Source organism: Trachinotus anak, unplaced genomic scaffold (assembly GCF_046630095.1).
Source record: "Trachinotus anak isolate AG129_WGS33_773 ecotype Australia unplaced genomic scaffold, CSIRO_AGI_Tana_v1 ptg000012l, whole genome shotgun sequence".
NCBI lineage: Eukaryota > Metazoa > Chordata > Actinopteri > Carangiformes > Carangidae > Trachinotus > Trachinotus anak.
In genome coordinates this window covers 2,434,180-2,440,338 of record NW_027273863.1, presented here as the reverse complement: position 1 = coordinate 2,440,338, position 6,159 = coordinate 2,434,180, and positions in this window count along the sequence as shown.

The following is a 6,159-nucleotide window of genomic DNA, read 5'->3' as shown; positions in this document are numbered from 1 at the left end:
CTGTACTTTGCCAAATGTTCAGCAGTCCAAAGAGAAGTCCTTCATTGAAATTCTGACCCTGCAGGTATTGCTGTGTCCAGTAATTTATATAAAGGTCCTGACCCCTGTACAGACAGGTGTCAGTGTGACCCTGGAGGCCAGTTCCAGCCTCGTTTCTCTGTCACTGTGAGAATCCTCTGTGTTTGTTTTTTTTGTGTTTACTTTATATAATTAATTGTAACTACCTGGATCTTGTTTGTTCTTGTTGCATATGTTTATCTGTGCAAAGGTAAATACAACTTTCTCCTCCTGTTCCAAGAATCACAGTAATAATTATTTACATACATTATTATGTTAAATTGTCTAGCTTAACATGAGAGCAGCCACAAAAGGCTGATATAATTTTTTTTTTTTGGGGGGGTCATAGGAAGAATTCCCATAGTTATTTGAAAGGCTGTTGGTAAAAGAACTTGTACTAAAATATAACAAATGCTGCCTGCAACCATTTGAGTAGGGCAGGAATTGAATGTGCCTGGGTATTCCCTGTGCAGACATTAAAAAAAAATCTATTCCAAGCTCTTAAGGTTTCTAAATTTAGAAATGACACCAGCTGTTCTCACTGCCGTTGAAGCTGCACATGTAATATGGGCACCAAAGAGCTGCAGTGAAAGCAACAATATATTCAAGACAGTAACTGCTGTGAATGAGATTGTTGTTGATTTATTAAAATTGGCCTCTTAACAGTAAGCACATATGACAACGTTACTTTACCCAAAAGCAGTAAGTAGTATGCTTTTATTTTGAAAGCAAAAACACGGCTCAACTTGTACTTAACTGTCCACCTTCACTGCTGCCTGTCTGAGTGCAGGTCTGCCACAGGAAGTGATCCACAGTTCATGAGATCTGCTGCCACATGTTTATTCATTTATTCATTTAAACACTACCTGTAGAGTTCACTTAAGGCCACTGCATTAAAACATATATACAGTCAAGCCCGAAATTATTCATACCCCTGGCAAATTTTCAAATACCATTCTCAATAATCAATAGAAAAGCCTTTATTGGCTATTACAGCAATCAAACGCTTCCTATAATTGCTGACCAGCTTTTTGCATGTCTCCACTGGTATTTTAGCCCATTCACCTTTAGCAATGAGCTCCATCTCTTTCAGGTTGGAGGGTCTCCTTGCCGTCACCCTGATCTTTAGCTCCCTCCACAGATTCTCAATTGGATTCAAGTCAGGACTCTGGCTGGGCCACTGCAAAACATTAATGTTTTTGTCCGCTAACCATTTCTTCACCACTCTTGCTGTGTGTTTTTGGTCGTGGTCATGCTGAAAATGTCCACTGGTGCCCAAGGCCAAGTTTCTCTGCAGACTGCTTGATGTTGTTGTTGAGAATCTTGATGTATTGCTCTTTTTTCATGGTGCCATTTACTGTGATTAGGTTCCCTGGTCCATTGGCTGAAAAACAACCCCAAAGCATTAGGTTCCCACCACCATGTTTGACAGTGGGGATGGTGTTCTTAGGGTTGAAGGCTTCTCCTTTTTTACGCCAAATGAAGGATACATCATTGTGGCCAAACAATTCAATTTTTGTTTCATCTGACCATAAAACAGAAGACCAGAAGTCTTCTTCTTTGTCCAGATGAGCATTTGCAAAGGCCAAGCAGGCTTTTGTGTGCCTTATCTGGAGAAGAGGTGTCCTCCTTGGTCTGCGTCCGTGGAACCCAGCAGTGTGCAGTGTCCGTTGGACTGTCTGCCTTGAGACGTTGCCACCAGCAGAGCCCAGATTCACCAGGATGGCCTTGGTGGTGATCCTTGGATACATTTTCACCTCTCTCACTATCCTCCTGGCCAGCATAGGTGTCACTTTTGGCTTCCAACCACGTCCTCTGAGATTTTCTACAGTGCAGAACGTCTTGTAAATTTTGATAATACTTTGCACTGTAGCCACTGGAACTTGAAAACATTTAGATATGGCCTTATAGCCCTTTCCTGACTTGTGAGCAGCCGCAGGTCCTCATTGAGCTCCTTTGTCTTAGCCATGACCGACCACAAACCAACTGCAGAGAGCTGTTGTTTCACCTGTTGAGTTGATTAAAACAGCTGTTCCCAGTGAATCAGGGTAATTAGGATGCTTTAGAACACTTTAAATGAGCCTATATGAAAACAAGATCAGTGAAATCACAGCTTTGATAAACATAATCTATGACTCCCCAGAAACACAGAGAGGTTCATGGAAATCATGCTACATGATGTGAAATCCAGTTCACATGTCAACAAAGATTTAAACTGCTTCAGACAGGTGGAGCTCTACCTACTGGACTCTCAGCAGCTGCACACAAGCTCATCAGCAGTCTACCAGCAAAACACAGGAAAAAAAGTTGAATCCAACAAGGTGACTGTGGGCTGGCCCTCATCACCCAGGAGAGTATCGTCTGACTCTGCTAATACAGAACTCCAGCTGCACAGGGTTGTTAAGTTATCAATAATAGTGATTATTAGTAGATTGGAATTCAGTGTAAATATTTATAACTGATGTCAAATTCTGTTTCATTCTTCGTTGAAAGTGTAATTTTTAAAGAAATGACTTGTTCTTCATGTGTTTGAGGTTCAAACGCTGAATGTCTTGGTTCTGTACTGATAATGAACAGACGTGAAGAAGACTCTCGGATGAGCAGTGACGCGTCTTGGATAACTGCGACCTGAAGACCAAGAATCTTCGCAGATGATGATGATGATTTTGTCCGAGTCTGTGGTGACTGTGTTAACTATCCAGAAAAAATAAAACAACAATATGCAGCTGGACAACAACATCCAGCTAAAACCATTGTTCTGCTTTCCTTTCCCTCGTCATTTGTCACGTAATTTGAAGCCTCTGGATTCACGTCTGTCAGTTTCTACACAACAGAACAAGTTAGCACCGCCTGGTTTTCAAAGTAACAGATACCAACACTGATCGGTGTTACAGGTTATTTCTATTTTAAGAAAAGCCTGTAAACCAGTCATGTTCATAAACTCAGTGAAGTGAGCAGCAGCAGTCCAGCATATGTCAGCTGGATGAGGGAGGGGTTGGCTGTCCCCATTCAGTTTAAAACACTGCCATCTAGTGAAAAATCTGGGTTTCACAGTTCAGGGTGATGCTGGACCGGCTGTCTTTACACTGAGTTCAGTCTGCCACTTCTTCACTAGTGTATTGCTGGTTTCTTGCCAACTGTGAGTTTGTGGAGGAGCATGGAAATCTGAGCATCAAACAATCCAAGATTGTCCATTATTAAGGTTAAAGGTCAAAGTAAAGAAAGAAAGTTGTGTTTACATCCAGTGTTGTGTGTGTCCTCGAGGTCACATGAACATGTTAGATACATGTGAAGTAAAAGTTTTAAAACGTCAGACTCCTGCTTGCACACTGCCACTGTTATGCTTTAGCTCGATGCATTAGCTTCGACTCCAGCCACAGAAAAGGGTCACATTTAAAGAGAAAAGCCACCTGTTGATCCAGCAGCTCCACCCTGACGTCATTCAGCTGAGCAGACACATCCTATAGGAAAAAAAAAGTCCAGACAATTAAACATAAAAGTTAAATGTTCATCTTCTTGAACAGAATAAAACATTGTCTTGACCTGATTGTCATATTCTGCTAAAAGGTCTGCTGCTTATGTAATAGAAACACAAACACACAATTCCCTATCTGCACAGGTTACTTCCTGCTTTTCCACAAGCCAGCACCGACGTTTCTGGTGAAGATGTCGTTATATAGTCGCTGCCCACGACTCAACGTCAGTGATGTGCACCGCCTGATCCAATCCACCTCGTCAAGCAAAGGCAAAAATGATGTAATCTGTACATATCCAGCTGTATCCAAGACTACGAAGGGAAGTGTGAAGTCATCAAAACCATTTCTGACATTTGGCTACTAGACAGCTAGCTAACTTAGCCACATAGCACAAACATTAATGTAACATAGATAAACAGATTCAGAAAATAATTATGCTGAGTAGGCAGTGCTTGTTATCTCCTCCAGATATCAAGGTTTGGCACTAAATTAATGGACTAATGGACGAACTGAATTTCACTGAGGGACACAGCAGCACTCAGCTGTCGTCTCCTCACAACTGTCTTGTATTTTTCACCTGATCTCTTATCCAGACTGTTACAACTTCTAGGCCTTAACCATGGAAAGGACTGGACTGGGGTTTACTTTACTGATGGATTTAAATATGAAGAATAAAACCTGAAACTGTCTTTAACTTGTGTTAAACACTGATTTTATTTATTTTTTTATTTCAGTCATCGATCAGAAACACATTCAAACTACCCATATATGTATCTGACGTATCCACATGGATGAAGCCACGACACCTTCAACTTAACCTCTAAGACTGTGTTCTTAGTCATCCCAGCCAATCAGTCTCTTCATCACATCAATATTAAAATCTCCTCCTCATCTCTGACCCCAACCATTAAGGTCTAAGGAACCCTGGTGTCATGTTTGATGACCATGTTGTATCAAGGTTCTCCAGGTCATGTCTCATTTCTCTATACAACATCAGAAACATTTACCATCTTACCTGACTCAGTCCTCACCAAGCAGCTCTTGGTCCAGGTCCTGGTTCTCTCTCATCTTTACTACCGCAGTGCTCTTCTGTCAGACCTCCCTTCACACACAGTGAAACCCCTACAGATGGTCCGGAACGCAGCAGCCGGTCTGGTCTTCAATCACATGTCACTCTGGTACTCATCAATAACGACCCCTGACCAGATCCAGTCTCTGATGCTGCCTTCAGAGAGACTTCTGGGTCTGAACTCAGTCATCCAGCCTGATGCTCCTTCTCCTCCACTGTGTTCCTCTAATGAATGTGGTCTGTCATCACCGTCCCTGCACACAGACAGTCTCAGTCCAGACTGTTCTGGTCTGTGGTTCCCTGATGGTGGAACCAGCTCCTGAAGTCTCTCAGAGCAGGGGGGTCCCTCTCTATCTTCAAGACCCTGTTGAAGACTCCTCTCTTCAGAGAGCACCTCCTCTCCAAACACCTCTGACACCCTAACATGTCTAACTAGCTCTGACTCTGACTCTCACTTTCTTCACCTGATCTCCTTCACTACTGACCTGAAGCTTCACTGATCCACCTCACTGAGTCTCTGTGGAGGAGAGTATCTGCAGAATGAATCAATGTAAATGTCAGGACAAAGGCACCGGAGGTGCTGATATGCAACTGCTCTCCATGTTTTTGGATTAATTCCTGCAGCACTCTACTGACGGGCCACCACTGTCCACAGCTCTGCTGAATCCTTGATTTTAATAGTGTCCAGCAGCACCTGAATGTCTCCAGATGACGTCTCTGCTGATTGAAAACATCAGCTATGAGCTGGGATGATATTTTGCTGTTTGGGGTCTTTGCAGGGTCACATGAAGCTGCAGTTTATTCAAACACAGACTCATACCCAACCAGAGCAAGGTTCAGCCCTGGACTGTGACCTGACTGTGGAAGGTAACGAGCCGTCGTTTCCTCTCCCTTTAAATGAAAGTAGGAAAATACTGGACGATGTTGGGACAACAGAAAAACAGCCGGAGGGTGCCAACTTGGGAACAAGCTCCTAATCATCCATCACTGGACTTTATATGGGAGTCTAACTGTGTGTGAGAGAGAGCTGCAAGGCCCTATTCATTCTCAGTGTCTCTCTACCACTCTGGCTCCCTCTGTGTTTTATCAGCTCTAGTGTATCAGCCAGTGAAAACACAGGAGAGCTGCGTCACTCTGCTTTTATAGAAACAATGACTTCAGCCGTGGGTGGGGGAGGGTGGTGGGTGGGGGGCAGCGGGTACAGGCTCTTTACTATACTGTTACATACCGTCATGTTGTAAGCTGCTCTTGTTAAAGCTGAACACACACCAGCGAAGGTTTCAGAACCAGAGAGACTGCTGTGGTAGGAATACACCAGCTGCGAGCTGCTGACAGTTCTCACCACAAACTGTCAACAACACAATGAAAACTACTGTTGTCTCACAACAACTCAACTCTCTTCATATATCATGACAGACATGAGAGCAGCTCATAAACAGATGAGGTCAGTGGGATCCTGAGCTGTTGGAGCAGCAGCTGGTTCCTCATGATCAGGGTGTAGGTCTGATGCATTCTTTTCAAATGCTGTATCAGAGCTGCTCGCCGTCCTGCCAGGGC